The sequence below is a fragment of the Ornithodoros turicata genome, chromosome 7 (genome assembly GCF_037126465.1).
Source record: "Ornithodoros turicata isolate Travis chromosome 7, ASM3712646v1, whole genome shotgun sequence".
In the NCBI taxonomy this organism is placed as follows: Eukaryota; Metazoa; Arthropoda; class Arachnida; order Ixodida; family Argasidae; genus Ornithodoros; species Ornithodoros turicata.
In genome coordinates, this window is record NC_088207.1 from 41,857,089 (window position 1) to 41,877,123 (window position 20,035).

Here is a 20,035-nt window from a genome sequence, read left to right on the forward strand (position 1 = left end):
AACAGCCTGGAGCTAAGCTCACGCACACAGAGAGAAAAAAAAAAAGAAAAAGACGGCATCCCACAATGATACCGTTGCTTCCGCAACTCGTCGAAATGTGTGTCAAGTTCGAAAGCTTACCTCATTATCTTTTATGGACCACGCCAGAAATATGCGGGAGGGATTGGGGGCGAGAAGCACGGGCAGCACCAGCTCACGCCCTTAGCTACACAAGAACGAGAGGAAACAGGTATCCGAAGCAAATCCGAGCATCCAACCCGTCCACAGCTTCGAAAGCAACTGAACGCTGCCGGGACCGGCGCGGAGCGATTCTCCAATATTGGCGAGGAGGAGGCCCTAAGTGAAGGAGAGGCTGAATCATTCTCCTCGCTGGATGGTGGAGAAAGTTCTCAGGCCAATGTGCATCAGGTGGACAAGGCACGAACTTGGGCAACCTGATGAGTCGCGGCGGCGGAATGGATGCAACTGGTCTGGACGGCGTAGAGTAACGACTACTGTAGAACACCTGAGGCGGCAAGGATGTGGTGCACTTGGGACGGAAGATGTCTTCTCCATATGTGCATGATGATGATGTTAGTGTATACACATATCAATACGCATGTTCAGGAGGCTCGCCCTACCTTTTATTTCTCTTTTTTAAATCCTTTCCTCCAAGGGTTTCATGAGAGATATCGTACTTCCACAAAATAAAAACATACCAATTACCAATTTCTGTGTTAGCTATGGGCTGGCCACCATCTTGAACACTAAGGGCGCTCGCTAGCTTGAAAAAACAAAAAAACGAATGACACACAATAATGTTCGGGAGGGTAATAAGGTGTCAAGTGTTCGATATATTCGAAATGTTATTTTTAAACCGACACTTTTCTCGGAAGATATATGTAACGAACGAAGCCAACTTTACGGGCATCCCGAATAAGAAGCGCGAGAGCTTAGACAGACTGTAGAGAGTGTAGTGTGAGTGACAGAGTGAGTGACAGAGTGTAGTGTGAAAATGATAGTCAAGGCCAACTTGTTCATCTGTTTGTATTTTCTGTGTGTAAGCGTCCTGGGGTATCCTAGTTCGACTTCGTCGCGACTCACAACTCCATTTTTTTCTTTATCACATCACCATCATCAACTAAAAAGATACAGCGCACCGTGAGTACAGCTCATGTCGAAGAAGGCTACATACTAGCACACAGACTGGGAATATATGTCAATTGGGACATACGTATGGTGTGGGAAAACATGTCTCCTTCGATGTACTGACCTTGTGGTCGCATGAACGGCGAAGGCATCACTGGCAATCTCCGCTCACAACTTCATTGGCCTGTAGCCCTCCAACCTCTTCGTGTAGGTGAACTTAAACGCCGTTCTCCAGTTGTAGGAACAAAAAGAAGAGCCACCGCCTATGGAAGAAGGACCACTGTGGTGGTCATCTTCAAAAAGGTCGTCGTCCACGTTTCAAACGGGGATATCACCGAAATATCTCCTATCCACTCACGCAGGCCTCTCCGAAAGCTACTTGCAGCATTTCGCGCGGTTCAGCGTCGGCACTCTTGCGACACAGACAGAATCCCACGCACATACGTTGCAAAACTGCCTCCTTCGCTGCGAAATGCTGCGCGGACCACAGGCTCACAGGTTCACTGAGAACATAACGAAAAGTAATACGAGACAGAGGAAACAGCAGGAGACATATGAATTGTTAACAGCTAACAGAAACAGCTTGTTAAACAGCTAATAAAGAGACAGCTAAACTGTCTCCTTCCCTGAGAAATCCAGAGCGCACCACAGGCTCACAGGTTGACTGAGAACATGACGAAAAGTAATACGAGACAGAGGAAACAGCAGGAGACAGCTAAATTGTTAACAGCTAACAGAAACAGCTTGTTAGACAGCTAATAAAGAAGACAGCTAAACTGCCTCCTTCGCTGCGAAATGCCGCGCGGACGACAGGCTCACAGGTTCACTGAGAACATTACGAAAAGTAATACGAGAGAGAGGAAACACGCAGACCACCACAACAAATCGAGAATTTGTTGTGGTCGTCTGTGTGTTTCCAGTGTCTCGGGGTTACTTTTCGTCATGTTTCATCAGTTAGTCTGCACCACCGTGGTCTGCACTCCGAATATTGTTCACTGAGAACTTCTCACGCAGCGAATGTGGGCAGACACCGGATTTGGGTTCAGCACGTGCAAATCCCGTATGAAGCATTCAAATCCATAGGCACTGTTACAAATGTACTCACAAGGCTTGGGAATAAAAAGCGTGGCGTGGTGGTGGTGGCGGTGTAACAACGTACACCCTTAGACCATCTCACCTGGTATGCGGAGCATCTGGTGTCACGAACGATAAAGTTTCGGGTCTGCTGAGTTGATGCCCCTTATCGATGGGGCATCCCCTGTCACCCAGAAATTACCTGAGGAGGAAGATCTTGTAGAAGAACTTCTTTGAATGGGACCTGTGAATGTGAAGGTACCAGCCGTCCTTCAAGACTTCTTATAGAGCCCACACCAACGAGGGCAAGTCCCATATGTCACTGCATAAATGTAAACTAAACACCAAGTAGTAGTTGTAAACAAAATACTCGTCTCTTGTTAGATAGCCCAGCCAGATCACGGACGAGTACTCATCTGCACGTTGAGGAAGGGGGGGGGGGGGGGTAACGTAGGGGATCGAGCGGTCTGCCTGCCTAGATTGGCGGAATGTTGCTGGGGGAAGGGGTAAAGGGGGGTAGTGTGTGTGGGGTGAGGAAGGCCACTTGCAGAGGTTAGCTCCTGGTCCTTTCTATTATCCCAAGCTCACCGTTCCCCAGCGTTCAGCGTTAAGAACCCCACACGAGAGAACAGTAGATAGTACTGAGACCAAACCTTGAAATACGGCAAACTCGATAGGGCTTGCCCTCACATCGACAGGCCATGCCCTCTCAGCCCAATTTTCTATGTATTTTAACTATGCTGTTTCTAAGCAATAAAAATCTAAAGCCACACAAGTGTAGGCGGACTCACCTTGCATGTAAGTCTACTCCCATTTAGATACAGGGTGTCCCAGCTAACTGCAAACATATTTTTTAAAAATATATACTTTTTTCAAGATGAAATCAATTGCAATATAGCATATGCTGAAGGGCACTCTCTAGGAGGGCATTAGCAAAGTCCAAAGGCAATGTCTTAATTAACTCTCATTAATTAACTTTCTAATTATAAAAGCTACAAAGTTGTCCCAATGAGAACATCTGTTCCTTTTGGTCACCTGATATCGTAGCCGTTTTCAGAACAAAAATCCGTTCGATAGATCGCCCGCAATAAATTCGTGAAGGAACGCCATTTTTTCTTTATTTTGTTCATTGCGCTTCTTAGAAGACGCGTCTTTCCTTCACCCCCAATGTGAGAGGGAGAAAGAGCACACTATCGCCTCTCGCGTCCTGGAAAAAGATTAAAAGGAAAGAGAAAATGCAACCCAAGATAAGGCCAGTTCCGATAGAGTAACCCGATACATTTGTTTTTGTTTTGTTTCCGCAAGTTAAAGCTCATCTTCGACGCATGAGGCGGCACTGTACTCCTTTCCCCTCTCACGTTGGGGATGAAGGAAATACACGTCTGCGAAGATGCGCAATGAACAAAAATGAACAAAATAAAAAAATGGCGTTCCTTCACTAATTTTTTGCGGGCGATCTATCAAACGGATTTTTGTTCTGAAAACGGCTACGATATCAGGTGACCGAAAGGAACAGATGTTCTCATTGGGACAACTTTGTAGCTTTTATAATTAAAAAGTTAATTAATGAAAGTTAATTAATGAAAGTTAATTAAGACATTGCCTTTGAACCTTGCTAATGCCCTCCTAGGGAGTGCCCTTCAGCATATGCTATATTGCAATTGATTTCATCTTGGAAAAAGTGTTATATATATATTTTTTTAAATATGTTTGCAATTAGCTGGGACACCCTCTATGACAAGCAGATATATGACTGATGGCCGTAAAAGGAAATTCGATCCTCTTAATCTCTCTGCTGCTCTTCCACTTTTTAGGGTGAGGGATTGAGGTATTGTAATATTGAACAGTGCCGCACAGCTATCATAGTGCTATAACAATAGAGTTATAATAGAGCTATAATAATGATCTTCTGATATATGCATGCGAACACTGAAATGTTAGGACGATACCTAAGCTATTTTGGAAGAGCTTCATGCATAGATAACTTGCACTCTTCCAAAATAGCTCGAGTATCGTCCTAACATTTCGTCCGGAAATGTTAGGACGATACTTGAGCTATTAGAATATTCTATATATTCTATATTCCTTTCCCGGTTCGCGTATCGTTCACCACGGACAGAAGTATAAGCCGTACAACAAAAGGGATAGTTTGGCACAGTGTATCCACGTGAGTTCATTTTAAAAGCCCGATCGATCTTGGATCGATACGTCCGGCCTATGTTTTTTTTTTCTTTTGTTTTTTGTATCGGTATACTGCAAAAACAAGCGAAAGAAAATTTATTATTTAAAAATGTTGGAAAGCACTATCGTTTCCACGGGGTAATGGTAGAGCTTGATAACTCGTTCCCTATCCCACTGAGGCTCAATCATCTACGCACTCAGTGAAGTAAGTTTTGATCGGAATAGTAAATGAAACACGGGCAACTGAGAAATAGAAAGAGACAATGGAAGTTTTTGGTGTGGTGGAATGCTCCAACAAGCGGTTGAAAACTCGTTCGTTCTGTTCCACAGAGTCATCCGTACACTCAGTAAAGTAAGTTTTGATCAATTTGAAGTACTGCTTACCGCTTTGGTGCAGGCAGTACCACCACCGGAATATTGCAGTTTAAAGAGACGGTCCACCCGATTTTTGGAGGGAAATTTGTTTAATCTTATAGAAAGGGCAAAAGAGTGCAAAAAGTTCGCAGCAGGAAAAATGCCGCCACCTTGACACCGACACAAAAGGAACGGGATTCACCCGTTGCGTCCGCAATTTATAAGCGATCGAAACCGCCGATTTATACTTTGCCTCTCCCTCTCCTCAAGAAGCGCGATAATTCGGGAAAAGGAGGAGCAAAAGAGGGAAAAGGATCGATCTTGGATCGATACGTCGGGCCGACGTTTTTTCCTTTTTTTCGTATCGGTATACTGCAAAAACAATCGAAAGAAAATTTATTATTTAAAAATTGTTGGAAAGCACTATCGTTTCGACGGGGTAATGGTAGAGCTTGATAACTCGTTCCCTATCCCACTGAGGCTCAATCATCTGCGCACTCAGTGAAGTAAGTTTTGATCGAAATAGTAAATGAAACACGGGCAACTAAGAAATAGAAAGAGAGAATGGAAGTTTTTGGTGTGGTGGAATGCTCCAACAAGCGGTTGAAAACTCGTTCATTCTGTTCCACAGAGTCATCCATACACTCAGTAAAGTAAGTTTTGATCAAGAGCAATAAATGAAACACGGGCAAGAGTATAGAGAGGACCGAGGGACAGTGCAAAACTCTTGCCAGTGCCATCTTGATAGCCGACCCTTTGACGCCGTGAAAGTGCTGGGCGAATGGCCTGCCATTCATCGTGAGAGTGCACAGAGCTCACTCACCTCCTTCGTTAAGAGCATAGCAGAGCTCTCGTCTTTTTAGACGCTTTCTTTTCTTTTTCTTTACTAGACCTGGAGTAGCTTGTCCTGCAGTGAGCGGGCTCACAGCGTTTTTTTATACTATCATCATCATCATCATCAGTGCAAAAGTCGTCATCGTCGCCGCCGACGCGGAACCATAACAGCAGTACGAAAGCGGTTTGCATACTAAACTAAGCATCCCCTCTAGACGTAAAAGAGAGACATTAGAAACATTTGCATTTTGAATGATCCTCGTGTAGACCTCCGGAGGATACTTTTGTGTATGTATGCAAATGTTTCTTGCAGTCAGTATAAAAACTTTTTAGAACATTCCCCGAGGCATCCCGCTTCGTCAGTGACGAGGCCTATAGAAGTTCTAGGTTTTATACGTGCGACCAGGTGTCAGGGGGTGTTTAGCTTGAGGCCTCTTTTTTGATGTGGTCTTCCCCATTACAAATGATCCCGAAAATCCTAACCTTGTGGTTGGCGCAGTTTTGCGAATGCCACGTCCTGGGCATTTGCATGAAGGGCGTCAAAGCCGCTTGTCGCACACATACCGGATTTCATTTCTTGTCATCCTGGGGTTTACTACGTATGCGCACGAGATTGCGCGCCACATTTACAGTTTCACTCCGCTCGTAGTCATCATCTCGGTTAGTGCGTAATTAGTGGCAACTTTTGTCTCCACAGCAGCGATCCACAAGAGAGTACCTGCTACACTCGCTTCTAGCTGAAGGACACGAGAGGGCTTCCGGCCTGAAAAGCCTTGGCCGTCATTCTCAGTTGAGATCTCTCGACGACCATAAGCTGAGTCCAGTGGCTGTGAATATTGCTAGAACCACGACACGACCCATCGTAGAAAATTGAATACCGGGCTTGGGGCAACCGCTGAAAGCTCAACTGCCAAATTGTGGAATCCTGCCGTGGAACATTCTTGTAGGGCCTGCCTATTTATTTATTTATTTTTATTACCCTCAGGGCAGAAGCATGGAACCTGCCTATGAAACCTGGAAGCATGCCTATGGAACCTACCTGTGCAACCCGCCTGAAGAACCCGCCTCTAGAATCCGCTTGTAGAGCGCCACAGTGGGACCCCCCTGGGAGACCCGTTTCTAAGATCTGCCCGTGGAACCAGCTTCTGGAACCTGCTTGCGGAGCCCGCTTATCGAATCCGCCTGTGCAATGCGCCTGTAGATCCTGCCTCTAAAGATCGTTTATGGATCCCGCCTCTGGATTCCGCTTGTAGAGCCTCACTGTGGAGGCCGCCCGTTGAACGTGCTTGTAGGACCTGCCCGAGGAACCCGCTTATGCAACCGCATGTAGAAGCGCCCGTGGAACCCTTCATTGGAACTGCCTGTAGAATCCGCTTAACGAACCCACCTGTAGAACACGCTTAAATGGAGATTCCGCACCAAAAACGTGTTGAGGTAACAGTGGGACATCAATCCGTACCTTATGATATTTCAGTGAATAGAATTTCTCATCCCCAAGTGGAACAGATAATTAGAAAATGAATATTTTCCTTTGAGTGATTAGGCGCTCCTCCACGGAAAAGCAGTCCAGCAACACCGGGCTTCACCTCCCCGGTATTCCTCGTCTACGGCTTTATGTAGGTTTTGCTTTTGCCGCTGTCGAATATTTTAGAACGAAATCGAGGAAGCAGATAACTGGTCATCCATGTAGCACGAAGAAGTTACAAAACGCGTGTCCGAATAACAGCCCGTGGCCCACACGAGACTACCGGTGACATCAGGCACGGTGCAGGAGGTAGGAGAGGGAACCTTCAGAGGTTTCGGTTTCGTTTTGAGCTTCCCAGCTCTTTTGGCAACTAACGAGTCCTCGACTGCCAAACCAACTTTATTTCTCATTTCAGAAGAATGTATCGAACTTGTTGACACAGCCATTATATTTATACGTAATAGTTTCGGATTGTACCGGAGTCTCCTTTTAAGCGACCCGCTTACAGAAACCGCTCATGGAATCCCTGCCTATAGATTCCAAGTCAACTGCATTACAACAGCATACTGCATTCGTATACTCCCTATATTCCTACTGTAGATTCTGATTGTGGATCTCACCTGTATGTCTCACTTGTATGTCTCACCCCGCAGGCATAGCTGGCATAGCTAGGGGTATCATGAAGCGGTAAGGTAATGGTAAGTGAAGGGAAGCCTGCGATGAGGCCTACCGTAAGCGCACTGATGAGGCCTTGCTCGTCATGAGGCTTACCATGAGTACACTCACTGATGAGGATCTTAAAGAGTGTTAGGCCCTTTAAATGGACAAATCCCCTTGTATCGTGCTGCAAGAGGCATATTATCGCCGACTTATGCTATACCCTTCGACTGGGATTGTAACAGAGGCGACCGCAAAATTCAGAAAAGGCGGCGGCAGAGCCCTTTAAATGGACAAATCCCCTTGTATCGTGCTGCAAGAGGCATATTATCGCCGACTTATGTTATTCCCTTCTACAGAGATTGTAACAGAGGCGACCGTAAAATTCAGAAAAGTCGGCGGAAGAGCCCTTTAAATGGACAACTCCCTTTGTATCGTGGTGCAAGAGGCATATTATCACCGACTTATGCTATACCCTTCGACTGGGATTGTAACAGCGGCGGCCGCAAAATTCAGAAAAGGCGGTGTCAGAGCCCTTTAAATGGACAAATCCCCTTGTATCGTGCTGCAAGAGGCATATTGTCGCCGGCTTATGCTATACCCTTCGACTGGGATTGTAACAGAGGCGACCGCAAAATTCAGAAAAGGCGGCGGCAGAGTCCTTTAAATGGACAAATCCCCTTGTATCGTGCTGCAAGAGGCATATTATCGCCGACTTATACTATGCCCTTCTACAGAGATTGTAACAGAGGCGACCGCCAAATTCAAAAAGGCGGCGGCAAAGCCCTTTAAATGGACAAATCCCTTTGAATCGTGCTGCAAGAGGCATATTATCGCCGACTTATGCTATGCCCTTCTACAGAGATTGTAACAGAGGCGACCGCAAAATTCAGAAAAGGCGGCGGCAGAGCCCTTTAAATGGACAAATCCCCTTGTATCGTGCTGCAAGAGGCATATTATCGCCGACTTATGCTACGCCCTTCTACAGAGATTGTAACAGAGGCGACCGCAAAATTCAGAAAAGGCGGCGGCAGAGCCCTTTAAATGGGCAAATCCCCTTGTATCATTGTGCAAGAGGCATATTATCGCCGACTTATGCTATGCCCTTCTACAGATATTGTAACAGAAGCGACCGGAAAATTCAGAAAAGGCGGCGGCAGAGCCCTTTAAATGGGCAAATCCCCTTGTATCGTGTTGCAAGAGGCATATTATCGCCGACTTACGCTATGCCCTTCTACAGAGATTGTAACAGAGGCGACCGCAAAATTCAGAAAAGGCGACGGCAGTGCCCTTTAAATGGGCAAATCTCCTTGTATCGTGGTGCAAGAGGCATATTATCGCCGACTTATGCTATACCCTTCGACTGGGATTGTAACAGCGGCGACCGCAAAATTGAGAAAAGGCGGCGGCAGAGCCCTTTAAATGGACAAATCTCCTTGTATCGTGGTGCAAGAGGCATATTATCGCCGACTTATGCTATACCCTTCGACTGGGATTGTAACAGCGGCGACCGCAAAATTGAGAAAAGGCGGCGGCAGAGCCCTTTAAATGGACAAATCCCCTTGTATCGTGCTGCAAGAGGCATATTATCGCCGACTTATGCTATGCCCTTCTACAGAGATTGTAACAGAGGCAACCGCAAAATTCAGAAAAGGCGGCGGCAGAGCCCTTTAAATGGGCAAATCCCTTTGTATCATGGTGCAAGAGTCATATTATCTCCGACTTATGTTATGCCCTTCTACAGAGATTGTAACAGAGGCGACCGTAAAATTCAGAAAAGTCGGCGGAAGAGCCCTTTAAATGGACGACTCCCTTTGTATCGTGGTGCAAGAGGCATATTATCGCCGACTTATGCTATACCCTTCGACTGGGATTGTAACAGCGGCGACCGCAAAATTGAGAAAAGGCGGCGGCAGAGCCCTTTAAATGGACAAATCTCCTTGTATCGTGGTGCAAGAGGCATATTATCGCCGACTTATGCTATACCCTTCGACTGGGATTGTAACAGCGGCGACCGCAAAATTGAGAAAAGGCGGCGGCAGAGCCCTTTAAATGGACAAATCCCCTTGTATCGTGCTGCAAGAGGCATATTATCGCCGACTTATGCTATGCCCTTCTACAGAGATTGTAACAGAGGCAACCGCAAAATTCAGAAAAGGCGGCGGCAGAGCCCTTTAAATGGGCAAATCCCTTTGTATCATGGTGCAAGAGTCATATTATCTCCGACTTATGTTATGCCCTTCTACAGAGATTGTAACAGAGGCGACCGTAAAATTCAGAAAAGTCGGCGGAAGAGCCCTTTAAATGGACGACTCCCTTTGTATCGTGGTGCAAGAGGCATATTATCGCCGACTTATGCTATACCCTTCGACTGGAATTGCAACAGCGGCGACCGCAAAATTCGGAAAAGGCGGCAGCAACCGCAACCTCACGAGCCCTTCACCCTCATATTCCTTGATCTCATTGGAGACCTCACGGCCTCACGAGCCATTCATCCTCATATGCCTTTAACAAGTTGAAGGGTTGTGAGGCATCCAACGGGCTGAGGTGAGGGTGAAGGGCTCGTGAGGCCTGCTATGAGTCGAATGTATATGAGGGTGAAGGGCCGTGAGGGCTTGACGGGTTTTAGGTCATGAGTAGAAGGCTTGTGAGGGCAACACTTTAAAGCAATGTGTGGGGCTGAGTGAGGGCGTGTACTGCTGAGGGCAGCGTGGTGAGGGTGAATGAACGGTCGCACATATCAGGTTAGATGAGATGAGGGTGAGTGAAGTGGCAACGAAATGCCCACCTATGCCCGCTGGAGATCACCCTGTATAGGTTCCTCCTGCAGGACCAGTTCGTGGGACCAGTTTTCAGGACCTGCTTGAAGCGCCTGCTTTTAGCATCTGTTTGCAAGACCTTGGGCTCTGACCACCGCACCCTGAGCCACGCGCATTAAATCTAGTACCACGTGCGCCTAGCTTCGAAGCTGAGTTTTAGCTGGTGATTCTTCACCGGAATCTGGTTCAATTGCGACGATATTTACCTGCGTATGAACGCGCGGTGCTGGTGAAAGGGCTCGCCGTTGTCGGCCTCACAGAGGTAGGCAACGTCACGACTGACGTCCTGGGGGAATGTGCGTCCTGGGCCGACTTCTAAGGGAACTGAATGCCTGTTCTGGTTTGCCTTTAATTCATATGGACAGTAATAATAGAAATTGAGCTTTCTCGTACACAAACTTATCCTGGAGCTGAAAGTTAAGTTTATACTGAGACGTGAGAAAAACAAGTACGGCACAAGAATCTAAGAAAACGTCTTCTTTGTCTTAATAACGAGCAATGACTAATACGGCACGCTTGACAGACCAGAAAACAAGTTATCCCTTCACATGTTTGCGTGGGGTGGACATTCTTCAGTTTTCGCTTCGGCTTGCTTTGAACGAGATAGGAAATAACAGAAGGAGAAAAAATAATTCGTCATTAAGGCGCTGCACTACCTTTAATCACGAGGAAATCGCGCCCTGGCAAACGTGGCACTGCCGTAATTAGTTCCGTGACGTTGACTAAGGACAGGCATTGCAGATGATACTTTCATTAAGCTGGGTTTAGCGGTACTAGTGAAGTTTTCATATAACCGTGGTGGTTAAGTAGACTGGAGCTTCGTATCTGTACCAGAACTAGTAATCCAATGCGTTTTATGAAAGGCGATATTTAAATATGCATGAAGAGAACGGTACTGCTTGAAATGTGAACACTGATACTGCATCAGGTCCGAATGCCGAACCCCGACTGTAACATCCGATCCAAAGAACGGGGGAGGAAGCTTATACGGACACAACGGCTTCGAGTGAAAGCGTTTATGCAGTGTGAGACTATGATCCTAGGTTGGTGAAGTATTGCTACAAAACAAAGATTTCATGCGCGTGGAATGCATGACAGGGGTCTACAAGTTGTAGGTGTACACTGCAAGGATAAAAAAAGATGCACTCATTGTGCGCACGTTGTGTGAGTGGTGGTGGGCCGACTTCATGAGGAACTGTGCTAGTATTTGCCTTAGAGCATCTCAAAAAGAACACAACCGGTGCCAGCACTCGAACCCGTGCATATTAACACGCCAACAGAAGGGTCTCATAAGTCAGAATAAACCAAGAAAAGTAAATCAAGTGGTTCCATTGACACTTGGGACGTGGGCCCGTCTGGGTTATGTTAAATACCACGAAAACCGACCACTTCCGAAAGCACGTTCTGCGCGCAGAAGCTCTGATGGGTATTTAATCGACTTCTATAACGCTTTGTTCACGAAACCAACTTCGGTTTTTCTCGCAACGAAGACCTTCAGGACAAGAACAAAGGTATCTTTCTGCACAAAGTCAGTTCGCTTAATTATGCACCGCGTACTGAGTGAGCAAGTTTCCCGAAAACTTTTGACCAGCGGAGGGATGCACGACTGGCACGTTCTATCTCAGACAAAGACTTCGTCTAATCCTCAAGGTCCACACATTTGTGAATGAAAGGCAATCTCTAGAGGATGAGAGGCTCGTGAAAGGAGCAGAGCTTCTGAACACGTAGCTTATGTGGACATGGACAGCACTGTCGACACACTGTGCTCTCATTGTGTGCGTTGAACAAGTGGCATCAAATGGACCGGTCCCATTGAAATCAAAAGTACTTCAACAGAAAACGACTGCCTTTTGAAAACGCATATAGTGTTTCGTGAAGCATAAGGCAAGAAAGCTTTTAGTGACACAGAGTTTCACAGTATAATGTACTACATGTAGGGTGTTTTTTTTATTCGTTGCAGAATTTTTATACAGCAAACTAGCAGAGCAAAACAGATGCCGTTTTCGCAGTTGAGTTATATGACATTCTCTTGAAAAAAGATGCAACTACAAGATCACTAATTAACTAAAATTCATTAATTAACTAAACCAGTGGTATATGTTATTCCACTCCCCCATGTAATGTCCATGAACCTTTGGGGTATCTTGAATGAATAAATAAACTCTTTAATTAGGGGATTTTGCGCAAAAGCGATGTAGCAGAACCGGAGATATTCCTCGTTCCTTTCGGCGGACTCCGGAGGCGCCAATTTGAAAAAGAAACAAACAAACGTGGTTGGTGGATTCGAAAGATTCGATTCGCCGCTTTGTGCACTGGGATTCGGATTCCCGAATCTCGAATCCCTGCCTAGGATTCGAGGATTCCTGGATTCGCAGATTCGGTTGGCAGATCCCTAATAAAGAGCACCGCTTTTTTCGTTGGGAAGCTCTCCGCGTCGCTATACATCATTAGTATGATAGCACCCCTGCCGGGAGAACCTCGATATTCCCGGTTGCGAAATCCCCGATCTCGAAATTGACGTTCTCGAAACAAGGAAAATCAAGGAGAATGCTCGATTGCTTCGTCAGATGATATGCCGTTTACATCAATATTTAACCACTCAAATTCACGGGTTTTCGATGTCTCTCCAAGTCGTTTTAGCGAAAGCCACATTTTAGCAGCCGTTGGGCTTAGCTGGGCGGACAATGCGGAGCAGCATGTTGGTTAGTTTACTATTAGGTTAGTCCAATTTCGGTTTTTGCATTTCCATGTGCAGGTTAGTCTAAGTTCGCCGTTGTGCAGTTTCCCGCGCGTGACTGCGCATTTTATAGTCAGTTATTTATTTACAGTAGTCTATTTTGCAACGGAGACTTCGATCCCTTTATTTTAGAAGAAGTGCTTACTTTTGATTATATGGTTAGTGCACATGTCCTAGGTAGGGTTGACAATTTTAAATATATTGGTGTTACCATTGCAAATAATTTATCATGGAATCGTCACGTGGATAACATCGTCTGTAAAGCTCAAGGGAAGTTATGGTTTTTAAAACGTAATCTTAGGCATGCCACCTGGGAAACTAAATTAACCGCTTACAAAACTTATGTTAGACCAGTTTTAGAATCCGCAAACGGGGTGTGGGATGTATCTACAGTGAGGAACAGCTCTAGATTAGAGGCTGTGCAGAAGCGGGCGCTTCGTTTTATTTTTAACGGATACAGGCCCCTTAGTAGCATTAGTGATCTTTACGAGAGGGCAGGCATAAAAACTTTAACGAAAAGGCGTAGATTAGCGGGGTTGAAAACCTTATACTTAATCATGCACGGTAAGCTTAAAATTGATAAGGACAAGTACGCTTTATTGTTCGATAAGCGCCCCACGCGTAACACCCATAGTTCTCACATTAAACCGTATAACTGCACATTAGACGCTTTTAAATTATCTTTTTTCCCGAGAACGATCGAGGAGTGGAATAGCTTGTCAGACGATGTTGTGTCCGCAGATACCATTGGACAATTCTTGGCGGGAGTTGAGGCTCAATTTTTATGAACGATGTGCGTTGTTCTTGTTGTTATTTTTACCGCTCCTACTCAGGCCCCCAGGAGGTGGCCAGTAGTATCTGTAAATAAATATTTAAAACATTTCGAGGTACACCCCGCCTGCCCACCCGCGTCACACTAGAGAAATATTACTGCTCCTCTCGCCAGGGCAAAGATCAGCGCTAGTGTGCACCCGCGAAACTTCAGCCACCCTCCCCTAGTACCTTCAAGTTAACTAATGGTTCAAGTGATGCGCGACGGCACGCAAGAAGTCTTTCGCGGAAGTCCATTGTACGTCGATTGCGGTGTGGGGCCTGCAGCCTGTCATTTGTAATACGAGAGTTTAGAGACCACTCACGAACACTTAGTGCTGGTCTTTCAAAGCAAAAACTGTTCCAGTCTTCTCATGAGACGTACTTCACTTTTCGAAATACTTGACTAGTCACTTGTTTCCATTCATTAAAAGTTATGGGTCGTTCGGGAATCCCTCGCCATGTACTGGACTGGAGTACACTGCACGGAGCAACAAGGATATGAGTCTCTCAACAACACATTACTTTAATGATCATCCTCGGGGCCTTTCAACGTAACGTGGAATAGTCTACAGCTCATTGCTCACGGTAATTTGGTAAAACTACGCAGCTAGTAACAGGGTAATACGTACTAACGAGGGAGTGCATCTTTCTGCCTCTCTGAAATGTACGACGATCTACCAGATACATCTTTCCAGATATATTCAAGATACACGGGTATCGTACGAAATAAAAGTGCATTTAATAAAAAGAAAACATATACCTATTCATGGCACTAGGCTGAGCCAACCTTTCACGCGAATCTCTCGCACATGCAGTTCTCGCCCCTGTAAAGAACGTATCCGATCACTCGTCGAGCGCCACTTCCGAACAGTATTGTGCGTAACCAAAACCTAACTAAAAGGGGACCTCGCAATGGAAACTACCTGAGAGGAAAAGCAATCGTAAACCATGACAGTGTCTCCGTGTGCCTCGTATAATTCCAGCTTCCCTCTCAGGTATATAAGAACCGTTCTGTGAAACTGGTAAATATGGTAGTCGTCGGAAAACCTATCTATTCCCGCCGCTCTCTGAAGCTTTGTCGACGACCTCCATATTTCAATCATACACTGGGCTGCTCTATTTTTAGGGTCTAACTTTTTCGGGTTAAACTGCTCTCCCGGATTCGGGTTGGAAGGGGGGGGAGGAGGATTGGATGCCATTTTGAAATCTGGAATTCGGGGTGAAATCGGGTGCTATTTTTATCGTGTTACTTTTTTTTTTCTGTACCACAAGCGGCCCGTAGTTTGAGGTGCACATATTGATCAAACATGCGTTCGTCGCGATTTGTAGTCACAGACACGACATGATGTAACATTAGAATAGAATCGAAGTAGAAAGAAAAAAATATGAACGTAGGTCGCGCTGGAGCAGCCAGCTGTTCCAGGACGCTTGACGTGTGAAAGCACTCAATGATTCATTGAATGAAGCACTAACATTAAATTTGCTTCGCATAGTTCACATAGTTCATTGTTGCGCTCAGATAATATTTTCATCAGACGCGCGCACAGATTGCCTCTAAATCGTGTACGTGACACATGACACAACGTAATACGTGATCGGAATTCCGGGAGATATCGCGTTTAACCCGACTTGGTGCGAAACTGATTCGGGAAAGAACACTCGGGCGGAATCGGGTTTAACCCGAGAAAGTCCGACCTTACCTATCTTCCGTCTTCTCGCAATGTGTCGATCAGAACTGCACAACTTCTAGGAAACTTGCAGGTCGAATTGTAGAAGAGCTAACTGCCAATGGTGAAGAGCGTATGGAACGGACGACCGTGCAATCCAGAGTAGATTCTGCTTGTACACTCTTGAAAACAAGGTGGGTTACCCTCGTTAAGGAGTCTCCTCACTCCTTAACGAGGGTAATGGAGAGTAATTGTACACTCCAAAGGGAGTGATATATGTGGCAAGGGTGTACTCCCCCAAAAGGAGTTACAACACACCCTTTTTTTAAGAGTTTTAAGGACTAACAGCTGACTGTAGTAGGCAGGCGCTGCTCTTAATTACCCGCAAGAACGTTGACCTTACCATCTTTCCCTTTTCGATCTTCAATTTATATGGACATAAAAACAATGTAGATGACGACAATCAAGTGTCCGGAATTGAACGCTGATCATCATGCCGTGCAATATTTCCTTTGCGGTAATATTGTGTTGATGTGCAGTGGACAGAAGTCGGAAGACGCATGGGACAGAGAGGTGAAGACGCATGGACAGAGGTCGGAAGACGCATAAGCCTTCTTGATGTGAGACTTGATCCGGTTTCACTCCTTCCTAATGGACCGCGCGCTCGCTGCACGTGCAGAAAGTGCTGCCCAAGGCTGTTGAGAATGTGCCTGAATTATTAACCACGACGACGACGAAGTGTTCTGACGTGCGCTTTCCTGCTCCGTAATTTTTCTGTCAATTCTTTCGCTTCCCTCTTTTTCTGTTCCTGCTTTATCTCATCCAGGCCTGGCTTTCAGCAGGCCCTGCCTCGCTGCAAGGCGCGGGACGGCCTGTGCATCTCCCCCGGGAATGGAGAGTGTTCGCAGCAACTGCAGCGCCGATAGTGACACTGACTGTTCCAGTAGCAGCACGATCATCCTCCGAAAGCGACTAAGCGACAACGCCATGGTCACGTCTTCGGACGACGATGATGACCAACCGTTCGAGGAAGTCCGCAAAAGGGCGCGGAAGACCGCCCGTCTGAACTCGGCGCGGCTTGCCCCGCCTGAGGGAAGTACGGTGATCTTTGCTCCACGGGACCCGACTGTGAGCCTTGCCAGGCTGAATCACCTGAGACTCTCCGAGTTCCTTACGTCTGAGCAACCGGGAAAAATTAAAGAAATACGACCGAACTATGCGAAGAACATCATCGCGGTGGAAGCCGTTTCCCCGCTTGCTAAAGGCCCTCTCTTGGGACTCGAGAGGATCTGCTCGATCCCTGTCCGTGCGTATGAACCGCGCCCGGCTGATTCGTGCTATGGCGTTATCACCGGTGTCGACACCTCACTGTCCGACGACCAGATAAGGCTGGCGATCCGGTCTGACGCCCCGGTCATTGCAGCGAGGCGAATAAAGAGGGATGCCGGTGCTGTGAGGCTCACATTCCTCGGGACTGTCAAGCCACGAGAGATCAGTCTTCATCTCCTCACGATGAGAGTTAAGCACTACCTACCGTACGCACCGCAATGCCACAACTGCCTGAGACATGGGCATGTTGCTGCGTGCTGCCTCCGGAAGAAGGTCTGCGCAAACTGTGGAACGTCTCATGACGGTTCTGCCTGCCCGCAAGACGACCCCCTATGCGCGAATTGCCAGGGCAATCATCTAGCAACATCCAACGACTGCCCCAAGCGGAAACAGCAGCGGCGCATTGCAAGGGAGCGTTCGCGCTCCAATAGCAGTTACCAGGAGGCAAAGGTGAAGGTCCAGAAAGAGGAACGCCGCGAGCACCGCAGACGGCGGCGGCGGCGAAGACTGCAGTCACGACACCGTGCTGCCTCTAGCAATGGGGCTGGTGGGCCCCCTCCATTGAGCGACAGTGACTTCCCCCCCCTGCCCCACCCTCGCGATGCTCTGCCAACGCATGTTGAGGCCAGTGGCGACCCGCTGCCGACCCACTCTCAGAAGGCCCGCCGGCCATCACCGATCCGAGCGAACGACGACCCTGGAGACATGCAGGTCGTGGTGATCAGGCTACTCTTCGCGGCATTAAAAGCCATCGTCGCCGCTTGTCCTGAGTGCAAGGCACTTGCTGAAATTAGATCCATCCTACAGCTCGAGAACGCCATCGCTCCCACCTTATTATCCGGCCCTAAGCGTAGCAGCCACTAAGATCAGCTGGGCGCCCTTACCGCTCCGCCACTGGCAGCATGGCTGTGCAGTACCAAACGACAACGATCTTTCAGTGGAACGCGAGAAGCCTGCAGTCGAAGCTACCTGATTTCCGTCAATTTTCCTGGAGGCACAAATTCCCTCTCATGTGCATATCGGAGTGCGGAATCCGTGATGACTTCCGCCTCTCCAACTATATCACCTTCGCCTCCAAGCCCAGAGGTGCCAAGAGTCGAGCAGCTGTTCTTGTTAGGTCGGACATACCCTCTCTGAGCAGGGACATCGGGCTAACCGATGGAGGGGAATACGCCTGCTGCTCGGTCCGGATGGGCACTACCGACCTCACCGTTGTTTCTGTGTATCTGCCCCCAGCCGTCTCCTATGATGTGAACGACTTAGGGTGCATTCTAGACCGCCTCCCGCCTCCATATGTACTGTGTGGGGACTTTAACGCGCACCATGTCACCTGGGGTAGTACACGCTCTGACTCGCGAGGGGAACGCCTTGCAGCGCTGTTTGAAGAACGAGACCTCCATCTCCTTAACGACGGTTCTCCAACGTTTGTACCGTCGTCTTCTGTCTCGTCATGCCTGGACCTCACGGTTGTATCCGCCTCGATTGCCCGGCAGTTCACATGGCAAGTTGATGCTGACACGCTGGGGAGTGATCACTTGCCGCTGTTGATCAACATCCGTGGAGCTCCTGGGACCCAACTCAGGCGTACCGCCAGGTCGACGAACTGGCACCGTTATAGGGCTGCTGTTGAATCCGCCCTCACGGACTCCGTGCTCCAGCGCGCCAACCATCAAGACTTCTGCCGTGCTGTGGTCGGCGCCACGCGCGCTTGCACAAGCGTCGTTCGCCTCCCGACGAAGTTCGCGGCCGTTGATGCGGAGTACGCGCGCCTGCGTGCGACACGCCGGAGAGCGGAAAGGCGCGCTCGTCGAACCCGCCTCCCTGATGACAAACGTGAAGCTCAACGGGTGCAGAAAGCCGTCGATAGGCACCTTCGCAAACTAGCCAGGAACCACTGGAGAAGCTTTGCATCGTCGCTGTCGCCACGCACACCTCTCTCCCGAATATGGGCGGTGATGAAGGGTCTAACCAAGCCGGTTACTCAGCGTGATCCGTTCCGGTCGCTATCCTTAGCCACAGGTCGTTCGGAGATGGAGCTTGCGGAAGACTATTGCAGTAGGCTGACCTCATCACCCACTGTCGACCTCACGTCAGCCTGCGATATCCCAGTTGTTCCTGATCCACCAATGGAGCCTTCCTTAAGCCACCCATTCTCTTCCATGGAGCTAGAGTCGGCCTTAAGACAGTCACCAGTGCACACCTCTCCTGGGGCAGACCTAGTGACATACAAGACCCTTCGCAACCTACCCCTCCGCGGACGCCAGCTGCTCTTGCGGCTCATTAATGAGTCGTGGCGCGCCGGTGTTGTTCCCGCAGAATGGAAGTCGGCAATGGTGGTCCCCATTTTAAAACCTGGAAAATCGCCCCATGACATCGATTCCTTTCGGCCGATTGCACTCACCAGCTGCGTGGCGAAGACAATGGAGCGCATGGTACACTCGCGGCTAACCTGGTACTTTGAAACTGTGAGGTACTTCCCCGAGGCCATGGCAGGGTTCAGACAAGGGAGGTCGTCCATCGACAACGTGATCGACCTGGTATCCAGTGTTCAAGAAGAACAGTCGGAAGCACGTTTTACTGTTGCTGTCTTTTTGGATGTCATGAAGGCGTATGATAGCGCTCTCCACAGTGCCGTTGTTGCTTCCCTGCAAGAGTCGGGAGTGGGAGCTCGAATGGTTTCTTGGGTCCGTGACTTTCTGTCCGGCCGGACGCTGTTCGTCCGTACTGCATCAGGAGATACTCCAGCTTTTCCCGTCTCCCGTGGAGTGCCACAAGGTAGTGTACTGAGTCCGCTGCTGTTCAATCTGATTATGGCATCACTCCCGGCGCGCCTCTCTGAGCATATCCGCATCACAATCTATGCCGACGACATCTGCATATGGACATCCGGGGTCCGACGGGACGCCATTCAACAACGCTTACAAGGCGCTCTCAACACCACCGCGTCTTACCTTGCCGACCGAGGACTCCGTGTATC

At 48.0% G+C, this 20,035-nt stretch overlaps 1 protein-coding gene across 4 annotated transcripts in view; it reads right to left on the reverse strand.

Annotated features, from left to right (window-relative positions):
• LOC135399891 (neuropeptide CCHamide-1 receptor-like) overlaps positions 1-20,035 on the reverse strand; it is a 213,599-nt gene that overhangs the window by 147,537 nt on the left and 46,027 nt on the right. Inside the window, exon 2 of one of the 4 annotated variants that reach the window (XM_064631627.1) lies at positions 2,306-2,446. The exons of 1 other annotated variant lie outside the window; for it this stretch is intronic. The gene's annotated coding sequence lies outside the window, so the exon portion shown is untranslated. Of the gene's footprint in view, positions 1-120; positions 256-1,252; positions 1,343-2,305; positions 2,447-20,035 lie in introns of those variants that run through there. 2 more of the 4 variants (XM_064631624.1, XM_064631625.1) reach the window with 2 other exon arrangements.